This window comes from Eufriesea mexicana, unplaced genomic scaffold (assembly GCF_001483705.2).
Source record: "Eufriesea mexicana isolate 0111107269 unplaced genomic scaffold, ASM148370v2 scaffold1801, whole genome shotgun sequence".
Taxonomy (NCBI): Eukaryota; Metazoa; Arthropoda; class Insecta; order Hymenoptera; family Apidae; genus Eufriesea; species Eufriesea mexicana.
The window spans coordinates 2,227,440-2,247,692 of record NW_016909918.1 but is presented as its reverse complement, the minus strand read 5'-3'; the positions used below and the strand labels follow the sequence as shown (position 1 = coordinate 2,247,692).

Below are 20,253 nucleotides of genomic sequence, written 5' to 3'. Positions count from 1 at the left end.
AAAATTGATTACCCTAAAGTTAAGCAACACAACCTTAATTGTTATAACCATCGTGTTATGATACCAATTGAGACATCTTTAACAAAAATATATTTATTTTGAAAATATATATTGAAATGTAGAAATAATGGTAAACGTATGTTTGAGCTGCATGATGCACGCGAGTTTCGATTGTTGGGGTTGTCACAGAAAAATGAACCCTGCCGAACTTACCACGAAGGGTCCAGCGTGTAATTTACGTAACCGTGCGAATAAGAAATGCGAAAAATCGAAAGCAGATATGAATACATGTACCTGATGAGTTTATGAAGTAGAAAATGAAGTGGAAGTGTAACGAAATGGCAGAACGCAGGGAACCTGCAATTTATTTCCCCCCATTCATTTTCAATTTAAGGATTATATAAATATAGATACAAAGGTACAGATATAGGGTGTCCCAAAATTCACGCAAGATTTGAATTTTGCGTCACGTGTATGTTGTCAACGAAAGAAAACAGGCAGCGTGACAAATGACAGTTCAGGATTATTAAAAATGGACCCCTAAACAAAAGAACAACTCATCTCTATTGTTGAGAAATATTTACAATTTTTAATTAAAAACCTGTGTTTTCTATCAAAATTACTTCTTACGTGAATTTTGAGACACCCATTATGTATCAAATTATAAATAAATTCGATTTCTAATTCGGAAAAAATGTTATGAATTTATTAAAATTTAATTTACGATCCAAGTGTCTAAATAATAAAAGTTCTATTAGTATAGCATATTTTCAATCTGAAGATTGAATTATAAAAATTCAATAGTATCTATAGAGTGTCCCCAAAGGAAGTAAAAATGCGACTAAAAGATCATAAAATGCGTAAAAATTGAAAAAGAAGAAACAAACATGAAGGATACGATACATAGATATATACTCAAAACGACGTAATTGCAAGAATCCACATCACGTGTGAAGAAATTAGATAAAATCACGGCTAATACAACTGCTCTTTGACAACTGTTATGACTCAACTCTCAAGTGAATCGCACACGCACATGTTCCCTCTTTTTCTCTATTTCTATCAGTCTATGCAATCATTTATGTCCACTTTAAACCATGGATAGCCATGGTTAGCCATATCCATGGTTACTGCCATCCTTACACGATCGCTCTTATCACTATTATAAGTCTGAACACTCTTCTTGTGCACCTCTAACACTCCAGACCAAGTGTCTATCAATCCCATACCTAATCGCATAAATCAGTCCTACATTATCTACAAGCACAATCCTCGCCACATCATAAATCCACAAGCATCTCCAGTTTATCAATAAGAAAATTCAACAGTACCCTAATTTAATTAAAGCCTGCTTAAAAATCTCAAAATCCTCATCAGGGATACCAGCAGATACAGAAAACACCAGTACTATACCCATAATTATCGATAGAATAGGATTGCTTTCCTTAGTTCGTATAAAGACACGGCAGATGGCGACACTTTCGGTTAGTAACACGCGTAGGGGCATAAATTCACTCATTGACTTTCCCACATAGATCGACGCGAGTTGATCAATGACTGAAAACATAACCAAATTGCACGTGCAATATTAAAATTATTTTTACAATAAATATTTTTTAAATCTTAATACGGAAACTATGTTAAACGTCTTGTGTCCACTTCCTTATCCTAATAACTAGTATATCTTAGTATAATCTTAATAACAGATATATTTATCTACATTTACCGACAATTTTTCGGCTTTTCTATTTCATTATAAAATTTTCAAGGTATTTTTGAGTAAAGACCAAGAAAAGGTAATTTTATTCTAATATAAATTATACTAATTGTAAAATAGGAAAGTAGAAAGGGAAGTATCATACATATGTAAAGACAGATAAATGAAGATCGGTTCTTAAGTTTGACAAAGTACCCAAAAAATATGGTATTTATTTCAGTTTTGAGTAATATATCGATCTCTACACACCTAGTAGCCAATTTAGGTATAGTATCGGTATCAAATCTCTGATCCTAACGCCTACAATCTCTGCAGCTGCAGAAAATGGTCAGCAATGGACAATAACAGTCCAAGACGACGATGCAAGTCTATTCTGAGAGAAGGCAATTTAATGGAACAATCGTCAGCTTTTAAATAAATTCCTTGGCAGCTCGCGTAATGTAGCAGAAGGAGTAACGAGGCATACCCCGTTGCCCAGAGAGTAAGATCGTGCATTCGTGACGAACAGTGCCTCTCAAACGACGTGTCGAATCGAAGTGACTCGATCGATCCTCCGACTCGTTCTTCTCGTGACAACCAAGCCACCCCTTTTCCCAACTCTGCCCATCGTTTTCCTTTCTTTTCTCCTCTTAGTTATCGATACTCGCCCCGATTGAAAGTAACCCTCGTCCGCGAATATCGCTTGAGTGGCACTGCCTCTTGTAAAAATGGACCGAATTGGCCGTAAGTAAACCAAACAGGATGGGGAATCGTCAACTCCTGGTGCACGTGGCTATAAATGTATATCTTTGTTATTATCATTATTTTACTTCATTTCATCGCGATTTATTCTTTTTTTCTCTGAATTCGTTATAGTCCTCGTAAGTAGTCATCAAAAGCAGCCTTTATACGTGGAAAGAAAATATATTTGGTGGAAATGTATCGGTGGGATACATAAAATATGATCACATCCATTAGCTTAATCCTTGAATGCCTAATCACATTATGACAAAAATTAGGATCATAAGCTAATTTTCCTTTTCTTATGCAAAGTGATTAATAATATATTAATTGTTCCATTGATATGTACTTTAAATTACAGGTATATAGCTATATCGATCTTGAAATGTCTGCGTTTTCAACAACTATAGCTTAATATGACCAATCTAACCTAACCAACAATCTAATCTACTCCATACCTAATCCAATTGCATTGACTATGTTGCTATCACTCTGATTAATCTCTATAAATCTTTGACTAACCTGTGAATCGTTTCGATTCTCATGCCACTTTCAGTCTAGCTCTATTACATACACTGTACTCCTCCAAGCTAATTATCTACGTTATTATCTCACGTATACTAAATATTTTATTTTTCCACTAATAATAGTAATAACAATGACAACTAATATTTCACAACTAATATAAATTGACTGTGTAAGTGTTGTTAATTATGATTAAACGTGTCAAGGCGTATAATTGGCTCAGGATGCTCAGACTCGTCTCGATATTTCTTCGCAAATCATCATAATGATCCCGTAACGAAGTCGTTTGTTTCCCAGGAGGGATGCACGAACCTTAGAAAGGAAACAAATCCGACTGGGAGGAAGATGCAAACAAATGACCATGAAATTGCATGATTAGCCAAAATTGCGAAGACCTTTCACGAAGATAGCATGAAAATGACCAGACGCGTCAATGTTCATTCATCTATTCATCTAATAGTATCATACAATACGCGACAAAATGTGTAGCACATGCTACGAGTTTCACTGTCTCTCAAAAATAAATCAAAATCTCGCCATCAACAATTTTTCGAAAAATTTCCTGATTCAAACTCAATTAAAATGTTAGAAAAATATTCTAATTATTTCAGATACTTCATAATGAAATTCCAATATTTCTGTTACAAATCTTATTAACATATGAACGATGCATGGTACAGTACTTTTATCAACAGTATTATGTAATACTAACTTTCTTTTATAAAATCATATTTGATTTGTAATCGTGTATTGCTTTTTACTAAAATTTTGAAGTTACTGTATTTATAAGTTACTATATATTATTATTTATATATTATTATTATATATTATATATATTATTTTGAAGTTACTATAAAAACACTGAAAATCATAATATGCTTTGATTTTGTTATATAGTGTACTTCCGATTATTATTTAAGTAGTATTCGGTTCATAGAAACTCTGTGAATCGAGGATAATCGAGGATAATGTCGATATTTTCGTTTTACAGTTCCCTTTTTATAGATCATTTGGATTCAAATTGTGGTAAATATAACATCTGTATCGTTTATTTTAGCGTTTGTACAATACATTTGCATCTCTCGTGCAGGTAATTGCACGAAAATGATGAAGTTAATTGCAGGCTCTGTGTCGTGACTATACTGTTCTGCATGCAAGACATTGAATACTAAACTGCGAGATCGAATTTTCTTTTAAGCAGTCGATTTATAGCTAATTAGATTGTTAGGCTACTGTTAAGTCCTAGATATTAATCTGTATGGAAATATTTGGAATATTCATAGTCGAAATTTGAATGAAAATGGACCATGTAATCTTCCTTTTTTTAAATCCACTGAATTATATGGAACATCGCATTTTATGGTAAATTATAAATATATAAATTTGTTAGAAAAATTACAAATTTAATATAATTTAAAAATTAATTACAAATATAATAAATTTGTTAGAAAAATACTGAACTTTATGTTTCTTCACTAACTGCAATTTGTTCTGTACTAATTATTTCTTCATTATTACGTACTTATAATAATCCATGAATTTAGCTATTTATATTAATAACTCATGAATTTATCAGCAACTATATTAATCCTTCGAAGTTAATTTAGCAAATATAAAATATAAAACTTCGTCCAATTTTTATTTTTCTTCCTAGATCACATATCTAGTAACTTACTATTTTTACTATTTTCTTATTATAAATAACATTATGCTTACTATTCTTATATCCTTCTTATTTCGTTATTATTATGCTTATTATTTACTCATCTTATTTATTCAATTCATTAATTATTTATTCCTATTATTTCCTCATCACTTATCACTAATTTTAATTTATTTATTCTTACTATTATTAAGCAAGTAATAACTAAAGGAAAAAATGTCGCAATTGCCAAGACAAAATATAGAGGTAAAGAGAGAAATGCAAGAGGTATGTAACGTAATATAGTAACAAGAATAGTGATAACGATAACGTGATGTAACAACGAAAGGGACGACCGCGATAACAGCGATGGAGCAGACCGAACATTTGAATGCAAAACGTTTGTACCTACTCCTGCGAATTTTACATTTCGAATTTTCTAAACGTAAACTACCTATATCAATTTTAAAAAATGCAATTCAAATAGAATAAAGCAACAGCACAAAGAAAATACATAAAGCTTCATTTCTATGTAACAACATATAAAAACATCTACAGAATATAAGTGTATTTAATATTTATGAAACACAGATAGTCCAAGACGTTTGTATCCAAAATAAAATCCTATAATTTTATTATTTCAACTATCACTTTATAATTTTATTATTTCAACTATCACTTTATAATTTTATTATTTCTACTATCACTATATAATTTTATTATTTCTACTATCACTATAAAATATTATTATTTCTACTACCACTATATAATTTTATTATTTCTACTACCACTATATAATTTTATTATTTCTACTATCACTATATAATTTATTTACCCCTTTGCACTCGAGAGGCGACTCGTAGTCGCCATTTAATCAGATTCCAAAAATCGACGTTAATTAATATACACAAATTAAAAATTATCCAAAGATGCGTGGAATGACAAAGTAAAATAATTCTACATCTTAATTTGTATACGATTTCTCATTTTCTATTTTAAAAATATCGTCGACTTTATGACAGAAAGTCTTCGAATTACTATTTTTCTGTAACTAAAAAATCCCTGGATACAAAGGCTTAATATCCATGAGACCTATATATCACAGATAGGTTTATATTAATATAATACAATTCGATAATTTTATTTTCTTGCATTGTTGCTATGTAGTACATTATCTTATACACATTATTAACCTTTAAATCTCATTTTATGCTTAAATTTTTAACCCTAGCTCTAGGGTTAAAACTATGAGCTCTCCTCTTTTAGTGAAATTACTACCAACAATCTTGACGATACGTGTGTCATGTGTTTTTCATTTTCTAGATACCAGTCTGACTAACGTTCTTTCTAAGAGCTATTTGCAACGAACGTGCTGCTATTAGATACTTCTAAAGCAGAGGCTCATGTTTCACGTATTGTTGATTGAGATATCTCTATGTCGTGGCGGAACGCAAGAGGCTAAGAATGCAAACCGGAAGTAAGTTTCAAATAGTCGTTACATTAACTCACTGCATCCCAATCCCTTCTTCTTTTTTACTAAATTCAAAGTGAATTGCGAAAGAAAAATAGTAGATAATAAATAATATTTTATAGATTTTACTTTGTCGAATAGATTTATATTTTACACCTATATATCTATAGTTTCTAGAATTATAGTATTTTTCAAAGCATCTGCTAGGGTACAAATGTGATTTAAATACCATAGATAAATAATAATTTAATTCCTTTCACTTTTATATACTCTACATAATGAGTAATAAGAGAGTAATAAAAATTATTCATGAACCACTTAATTTATTATATATTGTATATATTATATATATTTATTATTTATTATATATCCTCTGTGATTAATATCCTTTAATATAATAAATAGAAGCATACTTAATGACCCTGTAAGACTAACATAAATATCAAGTCCACCTTTTTGTTATATTTACAATAAAGTACTGGAAAGAACTGATCTGTTTTATGAATGCTATTGTTACTGATACTAACAACAAATATACAGTATAAGATTCGTAGTATCAGTGACTACGTGTCCAGAGAAATTAAAATAAAATTCACTGGTTTCTACGTGACCAGAAAAATAAAAATAAAATTCAAAGTGAAATTTTACCCATAGAGTCAATTACCTAAACAAGGTGCTTAAAATCATCAATCTTTTAAAGATAAAACTGTCTGTGAACAAATTTGATTCCATATTATTGATTTATATTTTTATGGAAAATTATTTCCATACCAGTTGCACTGCCAACTACAAGACACCCTGTATATCATCGTTTCCGACCAAAGAGTACGATTACGTATCATCGCTGGCTGCTGACCAAGACACGTAGATCTATTATGACGTACATAGAAACACGTGCACGCAGCATCCCTTTGGTTATGTTGGAGACTAGATGAAAAACAACAGAGTCAGTTGTACCAATAATTTATACAATGTCTTCCACACAACGCTTTGGTTGTACATAACTATAGTAAGGAGAACGTGATTATAGTTAACCATTAAGATGAGAGCTCAGAAACTAACTCCCATTGGCTTAGACAATCTTATAATACTCTGGCTATTAAATAACCAGACTTATGTAATAAAAGTAGACCTTTTCTTAAGTGTAGCAATTCAATCTTGCTCTTCTTCAGAATAATCTCTACACCCATTTACATCAGATTCTTCCTTCTTCTATTTTTCAAAGCAGTGCTGTAATTCTCAGAGATATTTACTGTCTTACACTCTGTTTGCAATTAAATATCCAAATTTATATATTGAAGAAGAACTTGTTTAAATATAAAAATTTATTATAATTATATTTCTCTCCAAAGTATTATTCTAGCCTATCTATGACAAATTATTTCCTCTTGTTTCTGTGCTTGAAAGTAATGCTGAAGATGATCATTTATCAAGATATTGAGCAGTTCTCCACTTTCTTCTTCATCTCTTGTAGATGAGTACTCTCTGCTAGATTTTTCACTCTTGGGATAAGAAAAAGGTTCAGAAAATTCGAAATGGACCTTGACTTGCTGCATTCTTCCTTCATTATCAGTGATGAGTCTTCTGATGCACCCATAGCTCCATTCCTTCGATTCCAATTACTCTATCCTTACACTCAACATGATTCTGGCAAAGTAACTTAGCAGTGTCCACTTAAAACAAAGCACACTGGCAAACTGAACAACTAATCTAGTTCAAACTTGCCTCGTTCAAGGGAGGAGCAACCAAGGTCAATAACTATCCTCGCCTAAACCCTCAAGCGTGGTTACAGTCTTCTTGCGAAACACAGTCTGTAATAGTCAGAGTCAGATACTATCCTCCTTTGATAGAGTGGAGGCTACTGTGGTCTTCGGTTCTCTGATGTCTAACTGCGGATACTTGGGAAAAGCTTTGAAAAGCGAAAGTAGGAGAGAGTAGTCTGTTTTGCGAACAGAATCTGAGAACTTTATCAGTCGATAAATCGATAGGTCAGTCAGCCAACGATTACCTCGTGATCTGTCTCTGTGTCGTGCACGTTGCTGCACTGAGACACGGTCACAAGCATCGTGAATTCTACACACACTGGACATACGCACGCTTCTATTTATACAGCTCGTATACCGGAACTCTGCTTTCCAGGCGCGCGTGTTTTGGCTGAATCACAGCCATGGCGAAAGGAAATGGGTGATCGAAAATGGAATACCCAGTTCATTGGACGAGAGCTTGATCCCAAATGACGTTTGCAGCTAGTCATGCAGTATGCGAGGAACTATGCGTGTGGTCTTTTACAGAAATAATTTCCACTTGCAATTCTAAATTACTATGGGTCACAGAGAATTATGCGAGGGACAATTTTTGCCTGATAAAAATAGGTCTGAGCCTGCTTTACATTAATGAAGCTTTAAAACATGAGCTCCTAGATGGATGTGTATGAATTGCCATATACTAGTCATATTCTAAGAGAATTTTAAGAGGATTATGATTAAGAAATTGTATATTTCTTTAGATGGGAACTATGTTACTTCATCTTTGCATTAAAATTTTTATAGTATTTAATAATACCGGTTGCAATATGTAGTCTGATTTAAAAGTAACGAGGTTATTTATTTTTGTAAGATCAGATTGCTAATCTTTATATAAAATAAATAAAATAATCAATTTATGTATACAGGGTGAAAAAATAAATATTTAGAATTTTAAAGATTCATAATACTCGCTGAGAAAATAAGAGGTGTTTCATGAACACAGATTCTGAGTTGAAATCTCAGAGAATGCTATAAAAAATTATCACTAATATCAGCAGAAGGTTTTACTAGACCACAAAACCGCATATCCTCTTCCACAAGAGATGTATAATGTGTTTTCCTTCCACTTAGATATAACACTTCCATATATATGTGATATAGGTATATTTTCAAATGCTTCCAGAGTCTGTGTTGATCAAACATCTTCTATTTCTCTTGATGAGTACTATAAATCCTTGAAGTATTACAGTCCTCTTTTCTAACACTCTATATTCGTCTTAATCAGCTTAGTTGATTCAGCATAATTATTGGATAAATAATTGTATCTTGGATGAATATACCGCATAGTTAATCCATCACATGTCCCCCTGTAGGGGATTATCTTCCAACATTTTTTCAGCTTCAAAGAAAATTGTATTAGTACTCCAATCATTTCCCAAATCTCAATCTCTATGACTTTCATTCCTCAAAATTAAATATCATCTGAAAAATTGTCATTTTCATACCATTGGAAACATCCAAGAGTCCATGATCAATCAAGTGGACTCTCTAAAGGATGAAGGCTTCCAGCATTGCTTCAAGGAATAGGAATAACTTGTCCATCGGTGTATCAGTTCCAATGGGAACAACCTTGAGGACGATCAGATCCCTAGAAATCGTAACCTAAAAAAACTTTTATAGATATAATCTCGTCATTTTTTGGAACAGACCACGTGTATCACAATGATCCAAGTACTACCAGCTTCGACTTACGTTTCGTCTGCCTTGTTCCCAATATTTGAGAGCAAGGTTAGCGACAAGTAGTTGCATGTACGCGAAATAAGACTGAGACGTGCTTGTGGAGAATTAGGTTTAATTAAATCGTATGTCAAGAGGTTAATCCTGAGCAGTCCAACGTCGAGCTGGACTCTACACTCTGTTTCGTTATATTCCTTTCACTTTCAGCATACGTGTCCCAACTTCGGTACTAAAAGTTAGCTTTACAGAAATATATCGATACAGACGTATGACAAAAATACGAAGGTACAGTTAGATCGTGAATATTTTTCAAATGTTAGTCATAAAATATAAACCAGTTGGAATGGCTTAACTAATGAAGGCCTAGAAGGTTAGGGAACATATCTAACTTTGATATGTTTTTCTGAAGAAAATAAATATGATTTTGAAATACACTTTTCATTGCTTGGAAGATTACACTTGGGTCTAAATATTAGACAACTTTGTTTACGAATAATTAAACATAATGCATAGTTGGGTATTTTTATATGGCTTTTGATACAAGGTACTACGTATAACTAAGTGTGCATTTGGACATTTTGTTCTTACAGTTACGTTACACGTACAGTTATTTTTGACAAAATTAATTGTTTGTACTCTGAGAACTTTTCTTTTTTCCCTTTCAACTTATTTTTGGAAAATGAAGAATCTGTAGTTGTGAGTAAAAAGAAAATCGCATAACGCATTGCAGATTATCAGTATCTTCGTAATGGCGCCAATAGAGCATAAAGAATTAATATCGACTTTTATTTAGTTACAAACTTCGTAATTACATATACTTAATTATTTTTATTATTATATGACTTTAATTATTATATATGGATATATATTAAGTTAAAAAATACATTATAAGTCAGAAATTTTAATATTGAGAGTATCAAAAAACAGAGAATGGGAGCAAAAGAGAAAAAGAAATGAAAAATAAAAGTTTTAATATAGAAGAATAAAACAAGTAAAAGGTTTTATTTTAGATTGTGACATTTAATAACTACGTTCACTAATTATTGTCTTGTGAAGGAAACAAATTTTTATTTTGAATAATGCCATGTTTTCATAAAGGGTATTCTTATAAAATAGAATCTGTTCAACAATAAAGTGAAAACATTATTTTTGGAGATGAGAGTACTACGTTAAGTGGGAGATTAATTGTTGGCCATGAATTAAATTTTCTGAAATGTGTTACGAAGACGATTTTGTCCGATGATGAAACCGAATTCTACGACATTACTGCTGTAACAAGGCAATTTAAGAAATAGCGAACACCTTGATACATTTTTACATAAAAAGCAAATTTTTGTAATACAAGACTTCATAAATACTAATTGTTTACTACGCCTATTATAATTAATTATTAATTAATACGTATAGTTCTTATTTCTCCTAATACTAAAATATTTTTCATTATTTTAAAATTGAAAATATTTTTTGAGAGATTTAAAAGAATTTTAAATTGCGATTCACGAAACGACGAACACACGTTCAAAAAGAATAAAAACAATTTGACATATCTTTCCAAGGATATATAAAATGATGAATTGGTTCCATTAATCTGATCTTTATTTTTAAAGTAATAATATTACAATATTTATTTACTTTTAGATTAACTCTTTAATCGATTACTGAAATATCTGAGCAATACATTTTTATCAACAATGCTTTTTAATAAATAGCCTCACTTCCAGGAACAAATCTCCTCAAAACAAAAATACAGAAAATTTTCAAGCATATCTGACTAAAAAGATATTACATTCATTGACTTTTACATATTGTAGTGTGCATTTGGACATTTTGTTCTTACAGTTACGTTACACGTACAGTTATTTTTGACAAAATTAATTGTTTGTACTCTGAGAACTTTTCTTTTTTCCCTTTCAACTTATTTTTGGAAAATGAAGAATCTGTAGTTGTGAGTAAAAAGAAAATCGCATAACGCATTGCAGATTATCAGTATCTTCGTAATGGCGCCAATAGAGCATAAAGAATTAATATCGACTTTTATTTAGTTACAAACTTCGTAATTACATATACTTAATTATTTTTATTATTATATGACTTTAATTATTATATATGGATATATATTAAGTTAAAAAATACATTATAAGTCAGAAATTTTAATATTGAGAGTATCAAAAAACAGAGAATGGGAGCAAAAGAGAAAAAGAAATGAAAAATAAAAGTTTTAATATAGAAGAATAAAACAAGTAAAAGGTTTTATTTTAGATTGTGACATTTAATAACTACGTTCACTAATTATTGTCTTGTGAAGGAAACAAATTTTTATTTTGAATAATGCCATGTTTTCATAAAGGGTATTCTTATAAAATAGAATCTGTTCAACAATAAAGTGAAAACATTATTTTTGGAGATGAGAGTACTACGTTAAGTGGGAGATTAATTGTTGGCCATGAATTAAATTTTCTGAAATGTGTTACGAAGACGATTTTGTCCGATGATGAAACCGAATTCTACGACATTACTGCTGTAACAAGGCAATTTAAGAAATAGCGAACACCTTGATACATTTTTACATAAAAAGCAAATTTTTGTAATACAAGACTTCATAAATACTAATTGTTTACTACGCCTATTATAATTAATTATTAATTAATACGTATAGTTCTTATTTCTCCTAATACTAAAATATTTTTCATTATTTTAAAATTGAAAATATTTTTTGAGAGATTTAAAAGAATTTTAAATTGCGATTCACGAAACGACGAACACACGTTCAAAAAGAATAAAAACAATTTGACATATCTTTCCAAGGATATATAAAATGATGAATTGGTTCCATTAATCTGATCTTTATTTTTAAAGTAATAATATTACAATATTTATTTACTTTTAGATTAACTCTTTAATCGATTACTGAAATATCTGAGCAATACATTTTTATCAACAATGCTTTTTAATAAATAGCCTCACTTCCAGGAACAAATCTCCTCAAAACAAAAATACAGAAAATTTTCAAGCATATCTGACTAAAAAGATATTACATTCATTGACTTTTACATATTGAAAAATATATTTCTACAAGCAGATAATATTTAAAATTATCTATTATTTATTATTAAGAAATACTATTTGAAAATATTTTTAATTTAATATTTGAATACTACTAAATTATATTTTTAATCATTTTTATTAATATTTAAGAAAACTAATACTTTTAAATTTTTTGGAAAAGATCTCAATTATTTTGTATACAATTAAAGCAAATAAATATTCCCCACCATTTACTATAAAATAAACAATTATTCTTTAATTAAGCTAAAATTAACTTTCACGTTATTTCAGAGTTGATTGATCCCTAAGGTCAATGTATTAGGCGCTGCGTTACATAATAGTTGGACTATACAGATCATTCTGGTAGCTAGCTACTCACCTAACAACTAGGTTAGGTAAACGGTATTAACATTTCGTTGACAGTATGGATAGTTTCTAATTTATCGCCTTATAATAACACGTGATTCGAAAATTACAAATACATCTTTATATTTATAAAATACTACATGACGTAAAATTTTTATCTTTATTATTCAATTATCTCCTTTTATCATTGTATCATTGATTTGTCACCGAGCAATCTATTTATAGCAGTCATTAGACCATACTTGTACTGTTTAAATGAACCACTGCAACAGTAATTATTTCTTCACGCGTGAGGAATAAAAAGTTAAAAATTCAGAAGAAATAAATATAAGGGGAATAAAAATTAAATGTGATAATAAAGAAAAATATAAAATAATAGAAATTATAGCAATAAATAGCAAATGCAAGAATAATAAAATGCAGCTATAATAATAAAAAGTAAATATAAAAGTAACAAAAATTAAAAATAACACAAAGAAGCTATGACGACGAAAACTGAATATAAATATAATAAAAATTAAATATAGCGATAAATAATAAATACGTGCACAGTAAAATGTAAATGTGCGAATAAAGAATAAATACAATAGTAATAAAAAGTAAATATAAAAATAACAATAAAAAATAAATTTAAAAAATAACAAATAAAATAAACAAAGGTGTTACAAAAAAATTCGTATATTACGTCTGCTATATCAGATTAATAATATAAGGGCATAATTTCATTTACTTTATTTTTTACTTCTTTGTTGCTATCCCAATTATAAATCCAAGACATAAATTTAGTTTGTTCAGTTCATTCATTCGATTCTAGCATTAAACAAATCAATCGCACAAAATAAATCAAACGCGCGGCCATTAAGGTTACCAGAGTTATCATAATCGATTGCATGAATAATAATACTTAATTCATGAATGACAGCATTCAAGCATTGGTAATAATAACGGTAATGATGCGGTCGCGACTCCTACGCCATCTTTTAGAAGAAAATAACATATCAACACTCGTGTATCTCCTATTTTCATCTCCATTTTGTTCCTTTTAATTCTTATTTTGTTTCAGCAGATATAGAATATATTACAAAATATTTTTGTAACAAAATATGTTTACATAATTTATTATTCATTGTTTAATTAAATTTATATAAATTTAATTAAGCAATTTTTTGAAAATAATGTTAAATTCAATTTTACTTAAATTCATAATTAAATTTAATTGAATTTACGTTACTTCAAAAAATTTCCTTTATTTTGAGAAAATTGGAATTATTTATCTTAATCTGACTTGTAATAAATCGGAAATAATTTCACATTAGTTTATACAAATTTATAATAATTATTATTATGTGTATACAAAATTTCTAGATAATAGATAAAATTTTGAATTCTTTCAGAATAAGTGTTTTCAATTTACTTTTATATGTAATATATTTATAATTGTTATTCCGAGTAAAGAAAATTTGTATCTTACAGACTTTTGACGAAGTGTCAATGCAATGTTTTAGATATAGAAAAAGAAATTTGCGTTTATACGAGTACTATAAACTGAGATATCTTCAAGCACTTTGGTGTATTTATGGCGTCGACATATAATTTTTGAAATGTCGAGCCGTTTATTATTTTGCTTGCGACAGAACTCAGAAAACGATTGCGAGTACAATGACAGCCGATAAAGTGCATATTCAACACTATGTGTCGTCTTCGCGTTTTAACTTTATAAAGGCTACGCTGAAGTTGCAGAAATCTTCTACTCTTGGTGTTAATGCCATAACACAAACCATATCGTGAAAAAATAAAAGCTACGTTAATTACATTAAGATAGTAAGCGTAGATAGTGATAATAAATAAACGTGATAGTAAATAAGATAGTAAACGCGAATTAAAATATTAAAAGCTACATAGCCAAGTATTTATATCTTCCAAAGTTTATTTTTCATATTTATTATTTTTTATTCCATTCTATCTTACTATTATATTAGTATAGTTCCAAGAAGCAATTTATTTGTTCCACTTATTAATCTCTATCTCCTAGTATAATATGCCTCTATAACAAATAATAATTCCTTCTTTCCATGAACAAAGAAACATCTGACTATTTAGATCAAACTTAAAAAGATCAAAATCTAAGAACAATAACAATTACTGAATATATATAGCAAAAATTTAAAAAAAAAAGAAATCATTGACATCAATAAAGAAAACCTAAATAATTAAAATTATTTTAGGTCTTTAAAAATATATAAATAAACGAAAATATTTTTTTATATTTCATCCTAGAAAAAAAAAATATCCCTATATCTTACAGTAATCCCACTAGGGATTATTAATTCAATATCACCATAAACTAAAACGCTTAAAACTTCGCGTTATTTAAAAACAATCCTCGAACCGAATTACGATTAAACTTCAACGAGTTTACGATGTACAAACGATTCGATATCGAGCAATTCATTGGAACGGCAATATCTTGAACGAGATCTCCGCTCGAAACGAGCCACGAGGACCGTTTGAGGCCTTCCGCTTCCGCGGGACTTTTTATCCGCGTCGATCGGAAAATAAAGATCGTCACCTCGGATAAATTCAATGAAACCTTAAAGCCGGCTTCTCAACAGGCTCCAAGTGGATCGCGGTAATTAAATTGCGAGTCTGGCTCAATTCCACGGATATAAATCTGCGGAGGAACATCGGTCACGCACCGCGCGAATTAAGGACTCTAAATCCGCGAGTGCCACGGCAAACATGGCAGAACCACTCCAGTTCCGGTGAACTCGAATCAGTTCCATGATTCGTTAGACTATATATCCTTGACTTGCTTTTTATCTTTATAACTGCTTGTTGGAAAATCTTTCATTTTATCCCAATTACTATCGTTTTCAATTTATCATTTTCTTTTTTTCGAAAATTGAATTTTAGAAATTGCAACATTTCTGTGATTATTTGTTTCTTAATTGTATTTCGCTTAATACATATTTTAAGAAGTCACAGAGAATGTTTCAAAATTATTTATACTCTTGTATAAATTTATTTGTATCTCGTTATTCTTCCCTTGCTACATGTAAATTGTGTGGAATAAATTTTTACTGCAGTAATTGTGCTGTAGTAATATTGAATTAGGAGCAACTTTTGTTCTACAATGAAAATTTATAATTGTTGAAAATAATTCATTCGCTTAATTCCGAATTAAATGTTATACAAGTTTACAAATTTATTTTAATAATTATATACGATTAATTATTGAAATTAATAATGTTTAATACATGGTCAAAATTTACAGAAATCAATAAGTAACACACTAAAAATAGAACACAAGGATTTACTAATATGTTTATAAATGAGAGAAAAGTGAAATTAATGAAATAAATGTAATTAAAAAAAAAAATAGGTCTACAGGCCCGTATGAAGGAGCAAAAATCGTGAAGTAGTTCAGTGATCATCAAAGGACAGAAATTAATCGAACATCACGGTTCAATAAATCACCAACACGCTTTTAAAAATCACTATGACCGGTACGTCAAAAGACCATAAAAAGAGCCAAGTCAATTTTACTTGGGCGACATCCTCAAAGAACTGGAGTTAATCGAACACTGGTGCGCGACGTGTCACGTTTTTATTACTACACCACCAAGAGCAAAAAGATATATCAAACAAATTCTACCTTAATAAATCCCTGAAAAATAGAGGAAATCACACATAAAGGTACAATACGAACAAGAATCGTCCTAATCCATCGAGAAAATTACCACGGAGACAAAAAGAAAGAAGAAAAGAAAGAGGCAAAAGTCTTGCTGACATCGCGACGAATTAAAAACCGTGGCGAATCGTGGACGCAAAACCAGAACGAATTTTCTACGCTGCCGGGCACAGACGAACTTAGCCAAACGCAGAAACTTAATAAAGTCTCGTGCACAGTGGTAGCAGATGGGTTTCCCTATTTAACCTCTTACAGCCTGCCTATTGATTTTCTCCGGTCCTATTGTTTTGGCACGTCGCGCGTTTAACGAAACGTAAGAGAGAAACGGGCGGAAGAGAGACGGACAGCGAGGAGCACGACATCACAGCGCTCGCGAAATATTCGATGATCGATTTACGAAACGCGAAAGAAACGGGAAAGTTGATGCACAGACGCACGAGCAAGAGAACCACGAGCTGTCAATTTGTCGCGATGTTGTGAATCATCTCTATTTCGGGAGACACCCGTTGGGTGGTCCTACCCTGTCGTTTTTGAGGTTAGCTCGTCCGTAATCCGCATCGACTCTCGGACGTATACGGTCATGTACGACCGAGAGGCGAGTGTCGGTCTAAACGATGAATAAAATAATTTAGAAGATCGCGTTTTATCGGCGAGGAAACGAGCAGGAACGATCGGAAAAGTCTAAACGAGGGCAGCACGCCCATCTGTCGGAAATCACGGAAAAATCAATAGGAACTGGCGGCATCGCCACCAGCCGCCGGTTTCAAGATATTATCAAGCTATTGGTAGCTTCTACTCACCGTGAAAAATATCCATAGATAGAAAAGGAACCTTGTTTCGTTGCACAAAATCAATTTGTCACTTCGGCCACAACCACACGTCCGACAACTCTTGCGACTCCGCCGTTTCAGTTTCGAGCGTTCCTCTCGTTCAAGGTCAGTGACGGCGCGTACGAAAAAATTAAGGCGCCTTGAGTACCCTCTGTAACTGAAACAGCAACACGGAACGTTTTTTCTTTTATTTTCTTTTTCCATTGATTTTTTTCGTATACAAACTGTTTTATTCGTGTTATATCGTGTTTCAATGAGAAATGTATAAATTCGTATTACATAACGATGATAAAATTTGTGTTAGTAACAAATTAACATTTAGTATTCATAATTTTAGTAATATTCGAATTAGTAGAATTTAATAAACGTGTAAAAATTAGTTTTTGACTATAAAAACAAAAATAACTGTTTATAAATTACAAGTGAAGTATTAAAAGTATAATTATTTTTCGAAAACAATGTTTCATTTTTTATATAATGTTAATAACTGAATGTACAAGTGTATAAATACAATAAATTATATTGATATCACTTCTTTTCAACTGCACTTGTTATCATTTATTATAATCTTTAATAAATTGTAATATTTATTTCTAATTAACATCAACATACATTTTCATTAAAATCTTGTTACAAGATATTAATATTACTGTGTCCCCACGTGAATTTAATAAAACATTGCTCGTATTCCATCACAAATTACCATATTTAACTACGTTATATATTTTTCATTCTTCGATTATAAAAAGTTACAATTTGAAAAAATTTTAAGATCATCTAGAAAATCTCCATGATTGTCAATACACGATCTTTAAATCCCGCTACATTTTAGATCACTCTATATTCCTCGTTTCAGAAACTTTCAGTGGCCTAATAATCGATAATAATTTCGCGCGGGCCTCAGCGCGCTACGTACTTCCCTGCGTTCGTGCGAATAACTAATCCAAATAAACAGACTTTCCTCCAAAAATAAGAAGGCCTAAACACACGCGTGACAAGAAAACACAGCGAAGGGCCATCCATGCGTATTATTCCCTGAAACGTTCGAAATCCAACGCCACTGTGAAAACGATTAATAAATCATCCAAGTTAACGAATATTATCCGAAAATGTGCACGAAAAGCGATAGATCTAAACGGAAGCGCGTCGAGTGCTGCGTTAAGGTTATACTTCGAAAAACTTCGAAATAAATCCAGCCTCTTGCACGGAATCGAGACCGCACCAAATTTGGTCATGCCAGCTCTCCATTCAGAACTGTGTTTCGTAGTACGCAATGATGTAACGCATTTTACGCTATTCGGTGTGTATCGTATTCCGTGAAATCACGAAAAATTCGTCATGAACGTACGCGTACAGAAGAGAATCTCTGTTCTGTTTTTTTCCTCTCTATCTGCTTTTCGTTGGAGGCAAATTTAACGCGCTGAGTAATAAAATGAGACCGCGTCCTAGGAATATTCTTCCTCTTCATAGACCATGAATGCATCGATGACATCACGTTTTTTTGTTATCGCGCATTACTCATGTAATTTGCATTGTTCAAAAGGTGACCGTTTTTGTGTAACGGGTTTGCTTGTGGTTTTCTATAGTTTTGTGCATACGACGTTAAGATAAAGAAGAAAAATTATTTTGCAACCATAGATAACATATATAGTAATAATAGTTTTATTTTTTATAATTAAATATAATAATTTAAAATTGTTTTAATACTTTTTTAGATTTTTAATACGTAATTTTCTTTATATATATTTCAAATTGTATTATTAAATTGGTAAGGGGTAACAAATTTGTATGTCACTTTAAATTAACTTCCAGTATCTACGTAAATGATGCTCCTATTGTATAATTTATATTGTTACATTTAAATTATTTACAATTAAATAGAAGTAAAGTATATTCGTTTTTTATAACTTTTTTTTTTTCTTTTACGAATGAGAATAATTGGTATGAAAATTGAAGACAAAAAATTGATAAAAATTAATTGATAAAAAAAAAAAATTGATAGAATTATTATGTTAAATATAAGAAAATTCTTGAATAATGGAAAATAATTAGAAATTGTGTTTTCAACTGAACCTTCTAGAAACTAAACTGACTTCTTTCGATTCGATTACTCATGTTCGTGATTAATATTCTTAAAAAAGAAATGATTTATTTCCGTGTATTTATTTATCACAAGGATATTATAGAAAAAATCATAAATTTCAAGGTAACTGATAAAAGATAATATTTATGACATCAGTTTTCACTACTTTTCAATTTACAAGCTAAAAAGATCCCATATAATTCCCTATATTACTATAATATGAAATATAAATAGATATAACGCATAATATTATAACATATGTATTATAACATATGAAATATAACATATAATAAAAATTCTTCTTATCTCATTCCATGATACGCCTTTAAAAGTACAGATAGTGATATCAAAACTCTTTTCTAGTCTCTTGAATAGGGTTACTTTTCAATTTTCTTGTATCCATTCTTCATACTGTATATATTGCATATACTCTATGTGTTTATATCATCACTATTGTCTTTTAATGATGTATGTGACTATACATATATACCTATAGTAATTCTATATTATTTCCATACATTATTTATCAATTTTCTGCTATCTTTATGGTCACTAATAAACACAAGCTGGATGTGACCTTCATCAGAAAAAATGGAATAAAATCGAAATTTTTCAATTAATGTACCTAACCTAAATCAACTCATCCACGAATAAATCTCACATGAAATAGCTCCTCCGACA

General features: G+C 30.6%; 1 protein-coding gene across 1 annotated transcript in view; it reads right to left on the bottom strand.

Moving 5' to 3' along the window:
• Positions 1-17,551, bottom strand: part of rhea (Talin_middle and talin-RS domain-containing protein rhea) — a 90,967-nt gene extending 73,416 nt beyond the window's left edge. Inside the window, exon 1 of the mRNA XM_017902301.1 lies at positions 17,460-17,551. The gene's annotated coding sequence lies outside the window, so the exon portion shown is untranslated. The remainder of the gene's footprint in view (positions 1-17,459) is intronic.
• Between the last annotated feature and the right edge of the window lie 2,702 nt (positions 17,552-20,253).